General features: G+C 42.5%; 1 long non-coding RNA gene across 1 annotated transcript in view; it reads right to left on the bottom strand.

Moving 5' to 3' along the window:
* The window catches only part of LOC112544711 (uncharacterized), a 34597-nt gene extending 13359 nt beyond the window's left edge, over positions 1-21238 (bottom strand). The window contains exon 1 of the long non-coding RNA XR_012904968.1: positions 13153-21238. This is a non-coding gene — a long non-coding RNA (uncharacterized LOC112544711). The remainder of the gene's footprint in view (positions 1-13152) is intronic.
* Between the last annotated feature and the right edge of the window lie 21 nt (positions 21239-21259).

Below are 21259 nucleotides of genomic sequence, written 5' to 3'. Positions count from 1 at the left end.
ATACACACACACACACATATATTTTGGAGCTTCAAAGGAGCATGTAGACTTTCAGATAAGAGGAATTTTTCAAGTTGTACCTCACAGTACTCCTCTGATACTTGACACCATGTAAGGCACTGCATTTAGCCGTATGGAGTGGAAATCTATCAACCTCATGAAGAAACTTGCACAAGTACAAACAGATTTCTCTCCAAATGCAAACGGATGGACATTATACCAAATGGACTGAAGGTGAAAAATCCATTGCCTTCTACATACTGCACAGACTACAGTGAGAGATTATGCCATATACTATCCAAAAAACTGAGGAACCACCTGATCAGCATCCTGTGCAGCAAACAGGAAAACATCAAAAAAGAGCTCTCCAATCTGGAGTCTCTCATAAAACACCAACCTTCTGCACAAGTGGACTTTACTAAAATAAGACAGGAGATCTACATTACACACTTCACTTCTCTACAGAGGAAAAAGGACTGTAAGCTGTCTAAAATCCTACCTGCCACATGGGGCCACAACAGTAGTACCCCTAACTCACCCAGCAATATCATCAATCTCTTCAACTACACACTCAGCTCGGCAGAAGAATCTGTTCTATCTCGAGGACTCTCTTTTTGCCCCGCCACCTCCACTAACATGATTCAGTTCTGCGGTGATCTGGAAGCCTACTTTCGCCATCTCCGTCTCAAGGAATACTTCCAACACAACACTGAACAGTGCACTGACACACAGATACCTTCCCACCAACAGCACAAGAAGAAGAACTCCACATGGACTCCTCCTGAGGGTCGAAATGACAGTCTGGACCTCTACATAGAATGCTTCCGCCGACGTGCACAGGCAGAAATTGTGGAAAAACAGCATCGCTTGCCTGGTAACCTCAGTCGTGCAGAACGCAATGCCATCCACAGCCTCCGGAACAACTCTGACATTATAATCGAAGAGGCTGACAAAGGAGGTGCTCTTGTCATCATGAACAGGCCTGACTACCTAAAGGAGGCTGCCAGACAACTCTCCAATACCAAATTCTACAGACCTCTTTCCTCAGATCCCACTAAGGAATACACTAAGAAACTGCACCATCTGCTCAGGACACTCCCTAAACAAACACAGGAACAAATCGACACACACTTAGAGCCCCGACCAGGGTTGTTCTATCTATTACCCAAGATCCACAAACCTGGAAATCCCAGACGCCCCATCATCTCAGGCATTGGCACTCTTACTGAAGGACTGTCTGGCTATGTGGACTCTCTACTCAGACCCTACGCCACCAGCACTCCCAGTTACCTTCGTGACACTATGGATTTCCTGAGAAAACTACAATGCATAGGTGATCTTCCAGAAAACACCATCCTAGCCACCATGGATGTAGAGGCTCTCTACACAAACATCCCACATGCGGATGGAGTACAAGCTGTCAGGAACAGTATTCCTGATGATGCCACAGCACAACTGGTGGCTGAACTCTGTGAATTTATCCTCACACACAACTATTTCAGATTTGGTGACAACATATACCTCCAGACCAGTGACAACATATACCTCCAGGTGACAACATATACCTCCAGACCATATACCTCCACCCGCATGGCCCCACAATACGCCAACATTTTTATGGCTGACCTGGAACAACACTTCCTCATCTCTCGTCCACTTACACCCCTTCTCTACCTACGCTATATCGATGACATCTTTATCATCTGGACCCATGGGAAGGAGACTCTGGAAGAATTTCACCATGATTTCAACAGCTTCCACCCCACCATCAACCTCAGCATGGACCAATCTACACAGGAGGTCCATTTCCTGGACACCACGATACAAATAAGTGACGGTCATATCAATACCACCCTATACCGAAAACCTACCGACCGCTATACTTACCTGCATGCCTCCAGTTTCCATCCCGCACACACCACACGATCCATTGTTTACAGCCAAGCACTGAGGTACAACCGCATATGCTCCAACCCCTCAGACAGAGACCTACACCTACAAGATCTTCAACAAGCATTCTGTAAACTGTGATACCCACACGAGGAAGTGAGGAGACAGATCAACAGAGCCAGACGTGTACCCAGAAGCCTCCTGCTACGGGACAAGCCCAAGAAAGAAACCAACAGAACACCACTGGCCATCACCTACAGTCCCCAGCTAAAACCTCTCCAACGCATCGTTAGTGATCTACAACCCATCCTGGACAATGATCCCTCGCTTTCACAGGCCTTGGGAGGTAGGCCGGTCCTTGCCCACAGACAACCCACCAACCTGAAGCATATTCTCACCAGCAACTACACACCGCACCATAATAACTTGAACTCAGGAACCAATGCTTGCAACAAACCTCGGTGCCAACTCTGCCCGCATATATACACCAGCAACACCATCACAGGACCTAACCAGATCAGCCATAATGTCACTGGTACATTCTCCTGCTCATCAACCAACGTAATATATGCCATCATGTGCCAACAATGCCCCACTGCTATATACATCGGCCAAACTGGACAGTCCCTACATAAAAGAATCAATGGACACAAATCTGATATTAGGAATGGCAACATACAAAAACCTGTAGGGGAACACTTCAATCTTCCTGGATCTACAATTGCAGATCTAAAAGTAGCCATCCTGCAGCAAAAAAACTTCAGGACCAGACTTCAAAGAGAAACTGCTGAGCTACAGTTCATCTTTAAGTTTAACACAATCAACTCTGGATTAAACAAAGACTGTGAATGGCTTGCTAACTACAAAAGCAGCTTCTACTCTCTTAGAATTCACACCTCCAGATCAGCTGCTAGAAGTGGGCCTCATCCTCCTTGATTGGATCCACCTCGTCATCTCAAGCCTGATCCTGGCCTGCATATTTATACCTGCCTCTGGAAATTTCCACTACATGCATCTGACGAAGTGGGTCTTTGCCCACAAAAGCTTATGCTCCTACACTTCAGTTAGTCTATAAGGTGCCTCAGGACTCCTCGTCGCTTTTGCAGATTCAGACTAACACGGATACCCCTCTGATACTTTTCCAGTAGAGTTATTCCTCTCCCCACGAGGAATAACTCCTTTTTATGCTACAGCTCTTGCACAAAAAGGCAGATGTGGACGCTCTGGAGGGTTTTTTGCGCAAGAAACCCCTATTGGAAAAAGCACAGGTGCTCTGATGGCCATTCTGTGAATGGCCATTAGAGCTTTCTTGCTCAAGAGCGTCCATAAAGTGTGGAAACTCTCCTGCACAAAAGCACATCGCTTTTGCGATGAACTTTGAGGTCTGGATGCGCTTTTGCTCAAGAAGTTTTTATGCAAAAACTCTTGCGCAAAAGGCTTCTTCCGTAAAAACTCCACAGTGTAGACGAAGCCCTAGTGAAATACAATAATTTAGGTGCCACGCTGAATAAAATGCAAGAAGAATTTTGTAATAATCCACTTTTAGATCCTATATGTTTGTTTTCTGATGCTTCCTAAAGAGTAGGGTGACAATGCTAAGGATACTGAAGAAATTCAATAGAGGAGAAAGAGGAGAATAGCAAGTATTTTACACTCCTTTTCTATTTTATTTCTGTCACTCTTCACTTTTGTTAGCTAGAAGAGGGCATTTCTGTTCTGCAGATAGTGGAAAAAACTCATTTGTAAGGACACCAGTCTTCTTAGTGCAAGGTTATTCAGCCCTGCTCAGATCATAAGGAACAGCAACATTTTTACAAAGATCAATGAAGTTATAGCTGCTAACAACAATGATGGACTGGAACTAACAATCCACTTTTTAACCATATGATTTCCACTAATGTTAGGCTTACAAAATCCCCACTTATTTTCCCTTAGATTGAGTTGAGACCTTGTGCATTTTTCCAAAACATATTAAATGCCACTAGAGGGAGATAAAACCCTAGACAGATTCCTCCGTTAAACAAAAAAGATATTCGATATATTACATATCAATGAGGAGTAATTCGAACTACCTACTCCGTGCCGCGTGTAGCCACGGGCACGGAGTCCGAACTACCGGGGATTTAAAAATGGCGGTGCCCGGCAAGATGCAAATGAAGCCCGGGATATTTAAATCCCGGGCTTCATTTGCAACTTCGATTGACTACATTAACCACCCTAGTTTGAACTAGGGTGGTAATGTAGACATGCCCTCTGATGCTACAGGACCATTCGTTGTTTACGTTTTTTTAAAGTTGGTAAGTAAGGCTATGTCTACACAGCAGCATTATTTCAGAATAAATGACATTGTCCGCATCTACACATCAAGCAGTTATTTTGACATAATGTTGAAATAATGTTGAGCTGGAGGACTTCTTACTCCGACTCCTGTAACCATCATTTTACGGGAAGTAAGGGAAGTCAGAGGAAGAGTGATCTACCTTGGACTTCCTGCTGTGTAGACAGCACCAAAAGCCAAAATAAACTATTTCAATTTAAGCTACACAATTGACATAGCTCAAGTTGTGTAGCTTATTTCGGCTTTAGCCCTGCTGTGCAGATATGCCCTAAGTGACTACAGATGATTTCCATTTGCCCACAAGTCAGCATCCTAAGGACCTGCAGGCTTGTGTCATTTGGTGTTAATTTTAACAGTAGCCCTAGCCACATGCTGCCTTTCTGCACAGAAGTGAATTTCATATAGAGATGTAAAGTCACTATCAGTGGTAGTAACAGATACCCTGTTTGCAATTTCAGCAGACCTGAGACAAGATGGAGACTTAACTTTTGTACATGGTTTAGACAGGTCGGGGGTACAGTCATGGGTAGGGCAGAGAAGCTTGCTTCCTGCTTTCCTCAAGAAAGCTTCCTTTCCACCAAGCTTTTCTTCCAGGACTTTTCATTTCCTTCCTTCCTTCCAGAGAGCTCCTGTTTTGAAGCTGCCCATCACCAGCTGCAGCTTCAGCTGCTGTGCTGACACAGGGTGTGTCTACACAGCACCCTTACCTCGAAATAAACTATGCAATTTGCGCTACACAAGTTGCATAGTTTATTTTGAGGTAATTTAGAAATAGCATATTTCAAAATTTGGTGCTGTCTACTCAGTCTTGTATTTCATTTCAAAATAATGGGCTGTTTCAATAGACGCAGAATAGCCATTTCTGGATACTTCCTGGATCCCGAAATAGCTCTGCAGTGTAGATGTAGCCACAGGGTATAGCTCAGCTTCCATTAAAAACCCCACAGCTCATCCTTGCCAGCTGACTCAGGCTTGCAGGGCTTGAGCTAAGAGGCTGTTCAACTGCAGTGTAGACATTCTGGCTCTGCATGAGGCCTAGGCACCAGGACTCTGAAAGGCCCAGAGGTCAGGGTCCACCCCAAACCAAGCATCTACACTGCAATTAAATAGCTCTTCAGCCTGAGCCAGTTGGCATGGGCAGACCTGCCAATGAGCCAAGATGAGGAGGGGACAAAAGGGGCAACTGTTCCATGGCTTAGAGCTCCTGGATCCTTTGAATTGCTGACAGAGTGCCACAGCTGGAGTGCCACTCCATGCAGCTCTGAGAGAAGGGGGAGGGGATGCGCCCTGAAGTCTGGGTTGGGTGGCTGTAAGGGCTGACCCCTTCCTCGCGAGGCCTTGCCCCTTCCGGAGGCAGAAAGACAAAGACTTGCCCACAGGGAGTCCACAGCAGAGGTTGGGAAAAGAGCCCAGATCTTTGGAGGAGCCATCCTGTGTTGTGACCACAAGGCCAACCTTCCATGCTAGGAGATATAGCAGGAGACTCCTGACTTCTCTTCCCAGCTCTGTCCCTGACTTGCTGTGTGACCTTGGTAAGCCAGTCGCTGTATGTCTATGTGCCTAAGGCCACGTCTGTACTTAACATGCCTGAGATCAATCTTCTGGTGTTCAAATTAGCAGTCTAGTAAAGACTCACTAAATCAAACTCTGAGGGCTCTCTCGTCAGCCTCTTACTGTGAAGAGGGCACCAATCTGTTGACTCCAGCTATGTTATGTAACTGGAGTTGGGTACCTTAAGCCAACCTTCTGGGTCTGGTATAGACCTGGACTAAATGAATTGACTGTAAATCTGAAGAAACCCAATAACAATACCTGGTATCTGGCCACGAGGTGTCAGTGTTGGCCAATCCAACTTTTTTCCTGGGGTAAAGGACACCAGCTGAAAGACTTTTGAGATTTACAGAATAATGGATAGCATTTATTAGTACAAACAGCGACATGAGCTTTAATGATTAGCCTGTGTACCAAAGTGGGGATTTTATGTAATATTTGTATAAATCCCATTGGTACCCAATGGAGGGGAAATCTAAGCGAGAGTTGTGAATTCAGCACAGTCTTGCCTGGAAAACAAAGAACTGGGAGGTGAGTGGCAGAGAATAATGATTCAGAGGGGTAGCCAAGTTAGTCTGTAACAGGAAAAAATGTAAAAACAACAAATAGTCTAGTAGCACCTTAAAGACTAACAAAACATGTAGATGGTATCATGAGCTTTCATGGGTATAACCCACTTCTTCAGATGACAGGAGTATAGGAAGTCCAGATCCAAGAATAAATAAGGGAAGGAGGGAGGATGGGTGAAAAGGAAAAAAAAGAAGGGAGGAAGAATAAAGAGTTGGCTGGGAGATATTTACTAGAACTGACTAAGGAAGTCAAAGGAACAGAACCTGAGAATAGAGTTCACTGAATCTTGGCTGATGAATGGGTCTGGCTTGAATAGAATTTACTATTCTTTAACCTTTATTTCTCTATGTTAATCTCAAGACTTTTGCATTTGCTCCCGTCAGCCTCTCCCGGTGTAATACCGCCATGGTTCAGCTTAAGATAAACCAACTCCAGCTATGCATTTTGTGTAGCTGGAATTGCGTACCTTAAGCCAACCTTCCTGGTCTAGTATAGACCAAGCTCTAGAGACCTGCCTGGGGTTAAAAGCATGAGTTAGTAGGAAAAATCATAGGATTCAAAGATGAAATAGTAATGAAATACAAACATATATTACACAGAAAATAGTTTTAGGCTTTACATGTCTATATTAGCCAAATTCCCTTTTCTAACGTAATATTTTGCAAACGTACCCCTATCATACAGCGGATCCAATAGGTCAAGGACAGCATCCTGCTTAGAGACTCTCCCTCAGTTTTGTTAATCCAGAAACCTCTGCCAGAAGTTTGCGATTGGAAGTTCTTATTGACAAATCGAATAGTCGATGGAAATCCCATAGACTATTTGATTAGTTAATTAAACGAAATTTCACATCCTTAGTTTTCAGAGAACTATCCACAATGACTCCAAAATCTCTCTCTTCAATTGTTGTAGCTAAATTAGTCCCCGTCATATTGTATGTATAGTTGGGATTATTTGTTCCAATGTGCATTACTTTACATTTCTCAACATTACATTTCATTTGCCATTTTGTTGCCCAATCACTTTGTTTGGTGAGATCTTTTTGAAGCTTTTCACAGTCTGCTTTGGTCTTAACTATCTTGATCAGTTTGGTGGTATCTGTAAATTTTGCCACGTCACTCTTTACCCCCTTCTCCAGATCATTTATAAATATGTTAAATAGGAGTGGTTCCAGGACAGACCTTTGGGGGACACCTCTCTCAGTTCTGAAAATTTACCATTTATTCCTACCCTTTGTTTCCTGTATTATAACCAGTTATTAATCCATGAAAGTGTTATGCTTAAATGAAGCACACAAGATCTTTTATAGGGGAAAAGGCAGTACGCCGCATTTATTGAGAATACAACAGTAGCATATGCTTTTTTTGTGCTTTTTTTAGTGCTTTTCAGTCACTCACACACACAAACACCATACGCACACAGTCCCGCCAGATGATGTTATAGTTACCAGTCCAGAGTCTGGATCAATCTAGTGGCCAGCCAGATCGATCACAGAGGGAAAGCAGGGCCTTTTGTCGGTCATAATCTGATGCTCTTCTGGAGTTGGTGGCAAGGCGAACCCAAGCACCCTGCTTTTATAACCCTTTTCTCTGTTGAAGTCTATGGATTCTGCTGTGTCATTCTGTGTCCGGTGTGTTATCTTTGTAATGTCAATCATTCCCAAAATATTTTGAAAGGCTCATCCTGTAATCAATCATCTTTTAGGGGTGCCAGCTCCACTTTAGGGCCATCAATCTGCCAGTCTGATCACTCTTTTACCATGGGCATACACTGATGTTCCCTCTGATGCTGATAAGTCTATTTTCACCCACGCTTCGCCCCTCCTTCCTTGGCCATATGGCTCTGAACACCTTTATCTTGACACGTACATACCACTTTCACATACCACTTTCACACACAAACAATCTCTACAAGGACTTTTCAAAGAAAAGCATAATACAACAGTATCCTATATTGGGCAAAGCAAAAAGCCTTGTAAATCAAACAATTAGGACTTCAGCCTTCAACATTCCTCTAATCTCATTAACATAGACACAATACCAAAACTCTGTCTCTTTACTTACTAAACTTACTAAGCTTTAAAGCAAAAGAAAGATATGTCTTACTAAAGGGCTTAGTTTAATAGAATAATGTGTTACCTTACATTGCTACATTATTAATCCTAAAATACAGATATAAAAAGAATAAAACTTTCAATCCCAACAAAAGGACCTTCCCTCTTATCCCATGACAACTTACTTAACAGCCTTTGATGAGGGAACTTGTCAAAGGCTTTCTGGAAATCTACGTATACTATAGCCACTGGATCCCCTTGTCTACATGTTTTTTGACTCCCTCAAAGAATTCTAGGGATTAGTCTACACTGAAGGGTTTTTGCAAAAGAAGCCTTTTGCAGAAGAGTTCTTGCACAAAAACTTCTTGTGCAAAAGCAAGAATGGCCATCAGAGCACCTGTGCTTTTTCCGCTAGGGGTTTCTTGCACAAAAACCCCTCCGGAACATCCACACCTGCCTTTTTGTGCAAGAGCTATAGCGCAAAAAGGAGTTATGCTTCGTGGGGAGAGGAATAACTCTACTGGGAAAAGCCACTGTTCTACTGATTTTCTTGCGCAAAAAACCTTTACAGATTTCCCTGTACAGAAACCATGTTGACTTCCCCCCAACAAATTATGTTCATGTACGTGTCTGACAATTTTATTCTTAACTATAGTTTCAACTAATTTGCCTGGTACTCACATTAGACTTACCAGTCTGTAATTGCCAGGATCACCTCTAGAGCCCTTTTAAAATATTGGCATCACATTAGCTATCTTCCAGTCATTAGGTAGTCACTAGGTCCATAAAAGGCTATTAGCCAGGGGATAAAATGGTGTCCTTGGCCTCTGTCTGTCAGAGGCTGGAGAGGGATGGCAGGAGACATATCGCTTGATCGTTGTCTTCCGTCCACCCTCTCTGGGGCACCTGGTGCTGGCCACTGTCGGTAGACAGGATACTGGGCTAGATGGACCTTTGGTCTGACCCAGTATGGCCGTTCTTATGTTATTATGTAGGTAGAGAAGCTGATTTAAAGGATAGGTTACAAACCACAGTTAATAGTTTCACAATTTCACATTTGAATTCTTTAAGATCTCTTGGGTGAATGCCATCTGGTCCCAGTGACTTGTTACTGTTAAGTTTATCAATTTGTTGCAAAACCTCCTCTAATGACACCTCAGTCTGGGACAATTCCTCATATTTGTCACCTAAAAGGAATGACTCAGAGTTGGGAATCATCCTAACATCCTTAGCCATGAAGATGGAAGCAAAGAATTTATTTAGCTTCTCTGCGATTACTTTATCATCTTTCAGAGGGGTAGCCGTGTTAGTCTGAATCTGCAAAAGCGACGAGGAGTCCTGTGGCACCTTATAGACTAACTGAAGTGTAGGAGCATAAGCTTTCGTGGGCAAAGACCCACTTCGTCAGATGCATGTCTGACGAAGTGGGTCTTTGCCCACGAAAGCTTATGCTCCTACACTTCAGTTAGTCTATAAGGTGCCACAGGACTCCTCGTCGCTTTATCATCTTTGATGCTCTTTAACATCTCGATCATCCAATGGCTACACTGGTTGTTTAGCAGGTTTCCTGCTTCTGATGTGTTTAAAAAATGTTTTGCTATTACTTTTTGAGTTTTTGGCTAGCTGTTCTTCAAACTCCTTTTTGGCTTTTCTTATTTTATTTTTACACTTAATTTGACAAGTTTATGCTCCTTTCTATTTTCCTCACTAATATTTGATTTCCACTTTTTAAATGATGCCCTTTTATCTCTCACTGCTTATTTTACTTGGTCTTAAGCCATGATGGCCCTTTTTTGGTTCTCTTCATGTGTTTTTTAATTTGGGGAATACATTTAAGTTGGGCCTTTATTATGGTGTCTTTGAAAAGTTTCCATGCAGTTTGCAGGAATTTTACTTTTGTCACTGTAACTTTTAATTTCTGTTTAACTAACCTCCTCCCCTTTCTAAATAGTGTTGGGCTACTGAGGTGTTTTTCCCACCATGGGGATGTTACATTTTATTACGTTATGGTCACTATTTCCAAGCGGTCTAGTTATAATTACTCCTTAGACCAGATCCTGCACGCCACTAAGGACTAAATCAAGAATTGCCTCTCCCCTTGTTGGTTTCAGAACCAACTGCTCCAAGAAGCAATCATTTAAGGTATCAAGATATTTCATTTTGATAGCCTCTCTAATCTCCCTTAGCATTTCATAGTCACTATCACTTTCCTGGTCAGGTGCTCAATAATATATCCCTGCTGCTATATTCTTATTATTAGAGCATGGAATTACTATTCACAGAGATTCTATGGAACATTTTGCTCATTTGAGATTTTTACTTCATTTGATTCTACATTTTCTTTCACGTATAGTGCCACTCCCCCACCAGCACAACCTGTTCTATCCTTCCAATATATTTTGTATCCTGGTATGACAGTGTCCCATTGATTGTCCTCATTCCACAAAGTTTCTGTGATGCCAATTATATCAATATCCTCCTTTACTATGAGACACTCTAGCTTACCCATCTTATTATTTAGACTTCTAGTGTTTGTGTATGAGCACTTAAAAATGTGTCACTATTTATTTGCCATTTCCTGATGTGTTAGACTCTTTTTCATTTGATTGTGTCTCATCTGATCTGACCCAGGCTTTATCATCTTCCATCCTCTTCTCCTCACTAGAAAATAGAGAATCTCTATTAATAGACCCTCCCTAAGGGATGTCTCTGTCCGATCCATGTGCTCCTCCACACATGTCGGCTTTCCCCCAGCCCTTAGTTTAAAAACTGCTCTACGACCTTCTTAATGTTAAGTGCCAGCAATCTGGTTCCATTTTATTTAGGTGGAACCCATCCTTTCTGTATAGGCTCCCTCTATCTCCAAAGTTTCCCCAGTCCTAATAAATCAAAACCCCTCCTCTCTACACCATTGTCTCAGCCACGCATTGAGACTCTGAAGCTCTGCCTGCCTACCTGGCCCTGTGCATGGAACTGGAAGCATTTCAGACAACGCTACCATAGAGGTTCTGGATTTCAATTTCTTTCCTAGCAGCCTAAATCTGGCCTCCAGAACTTCTCTTCTACTCTTCCCTATGTTTCTAATGATCGAATCCCTTGTTACTAACACCTGCCTTTTCCTAATGACTGGCAGTCCCTCCCCTTGAGAGGTATCCTCAGTGCAAGAGGAAATCACATCATCATCTGGAAGGAGGGTCCAAACTATGGGATGGGCTCCCTCTGCTCCAGCTGAATGTTCTTCTTCCCTGAGCCTTTCATCCTCCTTAACAGCATAAAGGCTGACTGACTAGAGATGGGACAATGCTGCAGCGTCCCAGAAAGCCTCATCTACGTACTTCTCTGCCTCCCCTAGCTCCTCCAGTTCAGCTACCTGGCCTCCAAAGCCCATATGCAGTCTCTGAGGGCCAGGAGCTCCTTGCACTGAATGCATACATATGCCACCCACCCACAGGGCAGGTAATCATACATGCTACATTGGGTGCAACATACAGGATAGCCCCCACTCTGCTGCTGATCTTCTGCCTGCATTCTCTCCTACAGATAATTAGATTATTGATGGGGTTTTTATTTAAATGAGCTAGTTTTGGTTTTAGTTTAGGTTAAAAGTTTTAAACCTAAAAACCAAAGGGTATTTAGCCTCTTTCTGACTCCCTCTCTAAACACCCTCACAAAACTCCCTGTTAGCTGCTCCTGTTCACAAGGCTCCCTGGTTGCTTACTAGCAGACTTTATAAAGCCCTGGCCTTCCTGATAGCCCCTCCCTGTGAGTAAGGCTTGACCAATGAACAGAGGGTTCTAGATTTCAAATCCTCATTAAGAAGCTCATAGCTTCCAACTGCCAGCCTCAGTACATGGTCCTTCAAACAAACAGCTTAGCACATGAATTTCCAACAGACAAACACAAGCTCAGCACACAGTATCTTTCAGGCAACCAGCAAGTAAACCCCAAACACAAACTCACACACTACGGACAGCCACTTATAATACAGGACCTGTATTATTGCATTCTAACAGGATGCAGAAAAGTGAAAATAATATATCCAGAATCTCCACTGTTTTCATTGAGTTTAAACACACCAAATACATGTTTATATACTTAATCACTTTGATCTAGAATTGGCTTGACTTCCAGCTGCAAGTTTGCCAGTACTCAGCTGACACCTTGGCCAGAGCTAGTACTTGGTCTTCCAGAATTACAGAGAAATATTAAGAAGCTCATTTTAGTTGCCAAAGAAATCATCAAGTCAAATTATCCCACTCATCTGACGTTTGGACCATGATCAGATGAAGCACAATACAGATTACAGCCACCAGGCCCTTCTGTGCATCAAAAGATGCCAGATAAGGAATATTCAGACTTTTCTTAAGACAAAATATAAAAAATATTAGCTTTCAGAGATTCTTGGATCCCAATGACATACACAGATGCCAAAGTTTCAGATTAGATTTAAGGATATGATCCAAAGCTTACTGAAATCAGTGGAAAGGATTGACTTCTGTGGGCTTTGGACCAGGCCTTAAAAAATCATCATCCGCTCTTCAGCAGCTCAGAGCATCCACATATCTGGCATGATCTGCCTTTATAAGAACTCAAAAAGCTACATTTTCAGCCTCTCTTTCTAGCTAGAAAGACTTTGGGAAAGTTAGTTGCTTTGGGATTCAGCCCGTTTAATTTTACAATACAATTTTGAACTGGTTCTAGAAGTGACTCGCCTGAACAAATTTGGGTAACAAGGTGACAGATGACTCACCGCTCTATTGGTTGGTCCTGGGAGTTTACATAACGAGTTCTTCAGTGTAGCAGCAAATCCTCTGCAAGGTGAAAATGACGCAATGCACTTTTTGCAGAAGCACAAATCCCCACAAGATCTTTGTTTCCTCAGGACTTTATACATATTCAGAACTTTGTTCTCACTAGATCTTCTACTCCTCAAAATGGACTCTTGTTTTCCAGTTTTACTCACAGGAAGCCAAGCTCTCAGTGTAATATGTTCCAGGAAGTAAGCAGTGCTGCTAACCGGGTAGTTCTTGCAGCAAAATCATTGCCACACAACTGGCTTCTCCTTTATTAGTAAATTGATGCATATTCGTTTGTCTGATTCTGAGGAGTTGGATGACTTTTAGGACCCAGCTCTCCCTGTCCACTTTTCCCTTAGCTTTGTCTGCACTGAGGGAATATGTAGCACTTGGCCAGCTCAAACACCATCTAACCTCCCCCAGTCAGAGCCTTAATGCCCTCCCCATTCCTCCTCCTCTCCTTTTTCTACAGCACTCCCCCAAATTCAGCTCCCCTTTGGGAACACCAATAGATTGCTCTCCCACCACCTCCTTCACCACACCAGCAAAAGGCAGCCAGTCCCCCTTTCTGTAGCCCTTCCATGTGCTGCCACTGCCAGCATTGCCATCCTACAAGAGGTCACTAACTTCTATGCTGGTTCTTTCCACCCTGACCTCTGCCAATACACCGCAGCCTCCTGCCAACCAGGAACTGGGAGCAAAGGGAGGAAGTGCACAAGAGGAGAACAGGAAGGAGAGTTACCAATGGTGGAAAGTTTGGTCAACCCAGTCCTGCTTCCTACCAGTCAGCTTTCCCAGGTACAGCTGCCTACAGTGGCTCCCACAATATGCCAACCAGTGACCTCAGCCTGACTACTAACTACCCAGGACTAACCACTTTGGTGCTGCCCATTGTATTGAGACAGGAGGACGGAAGATCCTTTAGCGTTGCCTCACAGTAGCAGGCCCAGTATATTACCTGCAACTTTCCAAGGGCATATTAACATATAAAACACTGCTCTAAAACTCTGTGCCTTAAAGCAACATCCTGATGCCCCCATAGTCACATAAGTGCGATACGTGTCATACCAACCAGGCCCTTCTGAGATGTTCTAAACTCTTGAGCATTAATATCCTATTGGATTGTATGTGAAGTTATGAAGTTTTGCCATGTGTGTTACTGAAATATATTGTGAAGTTTTAAACACCTGCAGCTAGCTTTTCAGGGACACCAGTTAAGAAGCTAGACAGTGCTAAAGGCCCCATTAAAAGGAATCCACATGCCCAGGAAGAGTCTCCAGAATTGTTTACAATGGAGGCATCCTCACAGGAAGCAAATAGGTAAAGGAGGATGCATGAGCATAGATCATGAGCATAGATCTTTCCAGCAAACTAGAAGAAGCTTAAGAAAGAGGTGAAGTGACATCATCACTTGACCTCACTTCCCACACTGCCACTACAATATCTGGAAACACTTTAGAAACAAAGATTGAACTGGGGAAGTGGGTCTCAGGTGGGAAAGAAGACAGGCCTGCCTGTGTATGGAAGACTGGTAGACTGTATATGAAATCAGAGTGAGACATTGAGATTCAAATCTTGTCCAGGTTAGAGAACTTAGATTGTGCTTTTGTTTTAAATGTCCTAATGATAGTCTAGTTTGATCTGTATGCTATTACTTATAATCACTTAAAATCTATCTTTCTGTGATTAATAAATCTGTGTGTTTTGCTAGAACTGCTTGGGGAATCTGCTCAGAAACAAAAACTGGTGTGCACTGAGGAAGGGATTACTATTGATTGGGTAATAAACTAATTATACTGCTCAGGCTTTTGACCAGGGCAAGATCATACACATCTAGGCCCTGGTCTACACTAGGACTTTATTTCAAAATAACTCCCCCAACCGCCTTCTCCTGGTCGAATTTATAAGCAGAGCTTCCACACTTCCAACCCCATTATTTCGAAATAACAAGCCATGGAATTCAAAATCTGTACTCCTGTTTTCCCATCAGGAGTAATGCTAATTCCAAAATAGTTATTTTGAAATAACAGTACTTTGGATGCTCCGGTACTGCTATTTTGAAATAATTACTCCCAAGAGTAATATGAACTAATTACTCGCCAGTGCTTCCTGGGGCTCTAAGTCTGAGGTAGCGTGTCCACATTAATGGAGCCTGCCTCAGACTAATTCTGAGGCTTCCCTGTAGTGTTGACACACTAGTTTGAATTTGTGAAATTGGGATTTATTAAGTCAAATTTACTAATTTCAAAATAGTTTCCTAGTGCAGACGTGGCCTGGGGTCCTACAGAGTGGAGCTGGTAGGAGCCTCTCGATTGTTGGTTCATGAGAGGCTAGGAGAAGCATTCATATAACTGTAGATGGAGAAAGTGAGGGGGGAGTGATGACCCTGCAAGTATAAGTCTAAGGCCTGGAGATGACTACAGCTTGTCACAGCCTTGCAGCATGAAAGGGGGCCCAGGCTGGTGTGCCAGAGGGTTCTAGGCTGGGAAAGTCAGTCACACTTGCCATCTCTGGGTGCCTTAAAAATTCTTGTTTCTGCACCATGAACAGCATAGCTGAAATTGCTTAATTTAGATCAATGGCCTGCAGTAGTGTGAACTAGCGTGGAGACCGTAATAAAAGAAAATACACAGCTGTGGTGATTGTGAAATCAGAGATTACGCTGCGCTTCAGTGCGAGATAGTACCCATGCCATGACTGTAGTGGCTTGATGGATCTACCCCGAGGCCATGATCATGATCTCATAGAAAAGGGAGTCTGGAACAGCCTGGCTGGGCCCCAGACCAGAATGCTACAAGCACAGGTCACACTGGATATGCTTCTTCACCACCGCATCTCTCACCAGCAGCCCCACTCCAGAGCTGCCCCCCTCCCTGCAGATTTCCCCGGGGCTCTCTTCACTTCTGCAGGAAAGGGGCTGCTGTTTTGCCTCCTTGGGAAAAACTGAAAATTGTCCCTCGCCCCAAAATTAGAGGACTTTTAAAAGAAAAGCCAAGATGTACTTAGCATCCTGGGCCAGTCTGACTAGAGAGGTCAGTTCCTGGATGTGTGAGTGCACCTTGCTGGCCAGTGAATTGAGCATTGTAACAATGGCTCAGAGGGAGGCTCCTTCCTCTGTTCTGCGGTTATTGAATCAGGTTAGGGCAGCAACAAGTAAGCATAGGTCAGAGCTGCGGGGATATTAGCAGCAAGTTCTATGGGCCTGTGGTGCCCAGTCTCCTCTTTTCCAAGCTGAAAAGTTGCAGTCTCTTTAATCTCTCCTCATATGGGACCCATTCCAAATCCCTAATCATTTTAGTTGCCCTTCTCTGAACTTTTTCTAATGCCAGTATATCTTTTTTGAGATTAGGAGACCACATCTGTACACAGTATTCAAGATGTGGGCGTACCATGGATTTATATAAGGGCAATAAGATATTCTCTGTCTTATTCTCTCTCTATCCCTTTTTTAATTATTCCTAACATCCTGTTTGCTTTTTTGACTGCCACTGCACACTGCATGGACATCTTCAGAGAACTATCCACAATGACTCCAAGATCTCTTTTAGTTGCAGCTGAATTAGCCCCCGTCATATTATATGTATAGTTGGGGTTATTTTTCCCAATGTGCATTACTTTACATTTATCCACATTAAATTTCATTTGCCATTTTGTTTCCCAGTCTCTTAGTTTGGTAAGATCTTTTTGAAGTTCTTCACAGTCTGCTTTGGTCTTAACTACCTTGAGCAGTTTAGTATCGTCTGCAAACTTTGCCACCTCACTGGTTAACCCTTTTTCCAAATCATTTATGAATAAGTTGAATAGGATTGGTCCGAGGACTGACCCTTGGGGAACACCACTAGTTACCCCTCTCCAGTCTGAAAATTTACTGTTTATTCCGACCCTTTGTTTCCTGTCTTTTAACCAGTTCTCAGTCCATGAAAGAATCTTCCCTCTTATCCCATGACAACTTAATTTATATAAGAGTCTTTGGTGAGGGATCTTGTCAAAGGCTTTTTGGAAATCAAAGTACACTATATCTACTGGATCCCCCTTGTCCACATGTTTGTTGACCCCTTCAAAGAACTCTAATTGATTAGTAATACATGATTTCCCTTTACAGAAACCATGTTGACTTTTGCCCAATAATTATGTTCTTCTATGTGTCTGACAATTTTATTCTTTACTATTGTTTCAACTAATTTGCCCGGTACTGATGTTAGACTTACCGGTCTGTAATTGGCGGGATAGCTTTTAGAGCCCTTTTTAAATATTGGCGTTACATTAGCTATCTTCCAGTCATAAGGGTACAGAAGCTGATTTAAAGGAAAACTTACAAACCAGAGTTAATAGTGCTGCAATTTCACATTTGAGTTCTTTCTGAACTCTTGGATGAATGCCATCTGGTCCCGGTGACTTGTTACTGTTAAGTTTATCAATTAATTCCAAAACCTCCTCTAATGACACTTCAATCTCTGACAAGTCCTCAAATTTGTCACCTAAAAAGGACAGGTCAGCTTTGGGAAACTCCCTAACATCCTCAGCCGTGAAGACTGAAGCAAAGAATTCATTTAGTTTCTCCGCAATTACTTTATTGTCTTTAAGTGCTCCTTTTGTATCTCGCTCATCCAGGGGCCCAATGGTTGTTTAGCAGGCTTCCTGCTTCTGATGTACTTAAAAAAAAACATTGTTATTACCCTTCGAGTTTTTGGCTAGCTGTTCTTCAAACCTCTTTTTGGCTTTTCAAAAAGTCACTTCCCCTGGTCCCAAAGCTGCTGCCAGAGGAGGGTACACAGGGAAGCACCACACACCCCATCTCTGCCCTCCGGTTCTTTTCCACTCAAATGCTTTCCCAAGCCATAGGCAGCTAGGGAGGAGGGCAAGGAGGAAAGCTCCAGGCTTTCTGAGCTCCACCAATATTTCTGCAAAGCTGCCGCCCCTGGCAGGGAGCGTTTCACCCCTATTGTGTGTTGATTAAAACGTCATGTTTTACTTGCGTGCAGTGTTTACTTTATTTGTTTCTATGGTTGCTTCCCCACAGCTGTAAAACATAAACAGCCCAGGAGTTCATTTTTCTTATCTGAATACTTCCTCTTAAGCATGGATGTTTTCCCCTTGTTGTTCTGAAAAAGAATATCCAGTCAGCTGATTTACTTTTAATTAAGAATATGATAGAAATGTAGCCGTGTTAGTCTGGGGTAGCTGAAGCAAAATGCAGGACAATGTAGCACTTTAAAGACTAACAAGATGGTTTATTAGATGATGAGCTTTCGTGGGCCAGACCCACTTCCTCAGATCAAATAGTGGAAGAAAATAGTCACAACCATATATACCAAAGGATACAATTTAAAAAAATGAACACATATGAAAAGGACAAATCACATTTCAGAACAGGAGGAGGATGCGGGGGGGTGGGGGAGAAGGAAGGAAGGTAAGGGTCTGTGAATTGATGATATTAGAGGTGGGGAGAGTGGGATGTCTGTGAGCTAATGGTATTAGAGGTGATAATTGGGGAAGCTATCTTGGCAATGGGTAAGATAGTTTGAGTGTTTGTTCATTCCTTCCCGGAGAGTGTCGAATTTTAACATGAATGACAGTTCAGAGGATTCCCTTTCAAGTGCACATGTAAAAGATCTTTGCAGCAGAATGCAGGTGGTTAAGTCATTGAGAGAGTGTCCTTTCTGGTTAAAATGGCAAGAGACTGGTGTTTTGTTTTTTTTTTTTTTTTTGTGATCTTGTCTGATATCTGTTTTGTGGGCATTAATCCTTTGGCGAAGTGTCTGAGATGTTTGTCCAATGTACATAGCAGACGGACACTTTCGGCACATGATAGCATAAATTTATATTTCTGGATGCGCAGGAATATGTGTTCTTGATCTTATAACTCACTTGGTTAGGTCCAGTAATGGTATCAGCAGAATGAATATGTGGACAAAGCTGGCAACGGGGTTTGTTGCAAGGGAAAGTACCAGGGTTGGTATTAGTGTGGTATGTCCTGTGGCTGTTGGTAAGAATCATCTTGAGGTTAGGTGGTTGTCTATAGGAGACTATGGGTCTGTCTCCCAGAGCCTCTTGGAGTATGGTATCCTGTTCCAGTATAGGCTGTTTTCTCCCACGAAAATTGTGAAGAAGCTCACCACACTCCATAAGAAATGTGCTCAATCTGTACCCTGTGATTGACCCTCTTTTATAGGACTATGATGAATTTCCTACAAAATATCCTTGTGAAGTATCATTTGGTAACTCTTAGTTTAGTGATTACTGTTGACCTGGTAAAATGTGTGGCAACATTTTATGTGAAGTTACAGGATTCTACTGTATGCTATTAAAGATATGTTCTGGGTCTGGGAAAAAAAAGTCACACACCAGTTCCCCAGAGAAAAAAAGCTAGCCAACTCCTCAGACTGGTGTCAATAAAATCAAATGGTCCATCACCCAATTAATTGATCATTCTTTGGCAGGATAGAGGATGTAGCCCCCTTCCAAAAAAAGCCTCCAGAAGCTTAGCTGCAAATGATTCTCAAAGACAGAGAGGGTTATATGTACACCTGAAGGACAAAGTAAATTGATTTTGACTAAGAAGGAATCTGACTGAAAAATACAGTCAATCAGACTGCTGGAATGGGTTCTAAGAGAGACGTTTGCTTTGAATTCACTTAGCTTGTTAAGTAAAAAGTAAAACTAAAACCTACCTGTAACCAATTATGACACATATGCCTCATTATTTATAGTCACTTAAAATCTATCTTTCTGTAGTTAAATTTGTTTTATCTAGACCAGTGTGTTTAAACTGAAGTGTCTGTGAAGCTCCCTTTGGGATTATAGGATTTATATGAGCTTATACTGGCCAGAACTCTCATGTGTCTCTCATGAATACAAGATATTCATAGTCCCGGACTTCTCCCAAAACGTATTTGCTAGTGTTGCTCTGCAGTGTAATTCAAGGGTGGCTGGCCATAGACCTCTTGGCTCTGTTCCACACTAGGGAGTTATTTGGAAATAATTTCCCTTATTTTGAAATAAGAAGCAGAGGGTCCACACTACCAAGACTGTTATTTTGAAATAAGAAGCTGGGTATTTTGAAATAACTCCTGCTTTCCATGAGGAACAACGCTTATTTCAAAACAGTTATTTTGAAATAGCATTAGTGTGGATGCTCCACTGCTGCTATTTTGAAATAACTACTCCCCAGAGTCATTCAAAATAATTACTTCCCAGTGCTTCTGGAGCTCTAAGTTGAGGTAGCGCATCCACCTTAAGAGATCCTGCCTCAGACTAATTGAGGCTTTCCTGTAGTGTAGTTATTATTTTGAAATAAGCTATTTAGAAATAATTTCCTAATGCAGGCATGCCCTTGCAGCTTAAGTAAGAGTAATTTGTATGCTTAAGGTTGTGTGTGAGCAGACCAGGAGAGGTCTTTAACAACAAAAGCAGTGAGAAAGGCAACTGGGTCAGAGAACTGAGTTAATTGGTCCAGATTTCATTCTTGATAATAACCCAGTGCCTCATATTGATTGGCATCTGCACAAGATGCCCCTTGTCTGAGCAATATCTTAATTGTATTTCACTCTGAATCCTTACCACACTCAATTTGACTTCTATCTGGATCTGGACGTCTAACACTTCAGTGATCTGAAGAAGTAGGTTGCGCCCACAAAAGCTCATGATACCATCTACATGTTTTGTTAATCTTTAAGGTACTTCTAGTCTATTCGTTGTGTTTTAAGTTTTTCCTGTTACAGACTAAACACGGCTACCTCTCTGAAGCTTTCAATCTTTACAGGCACTCAATGTTCTAAATACGCTTTTATACCACAAGTGCCTTTTCTAGTTGTAACTCTTCCTCATTAACACTCAGATGTTTGGTTTAAAAATAAGCCTACTGCTAATTTCCCCTTTTGGGCTCTGTCTATTATGGTCTGCTTGTTATTGCAACATTTATTTGGGGCGGGGGGGGGGGGGGGAGGGACTGTTTGTGTTGCCACTATATTAGTATTTTATTACTCGACTAAAAATTTGCTCCAATCCCAAATGATCAATAATAAATATCAGTCTGAAATGGGGGGGGGGGGGGAGAGTTGA

Source organism: Pelodiscus sinensis, chromosome 6 (assembly GCF_049634645.1).
Source record: "Pelodiscus sinensis isolate JC-2024 chromosome 6, ASM4963464v1, whole genome shotgun sequence".
NCBI lineage: Eukaryota > Metazoa > Chordata > Testudines > Trionychidae > Pelodiscus > Pelodiscus sinensis.
Note: the sequence above shows the minus strand (reverse complement) of the source record. Positions and strands in the feature narration are given on the sequence as shown.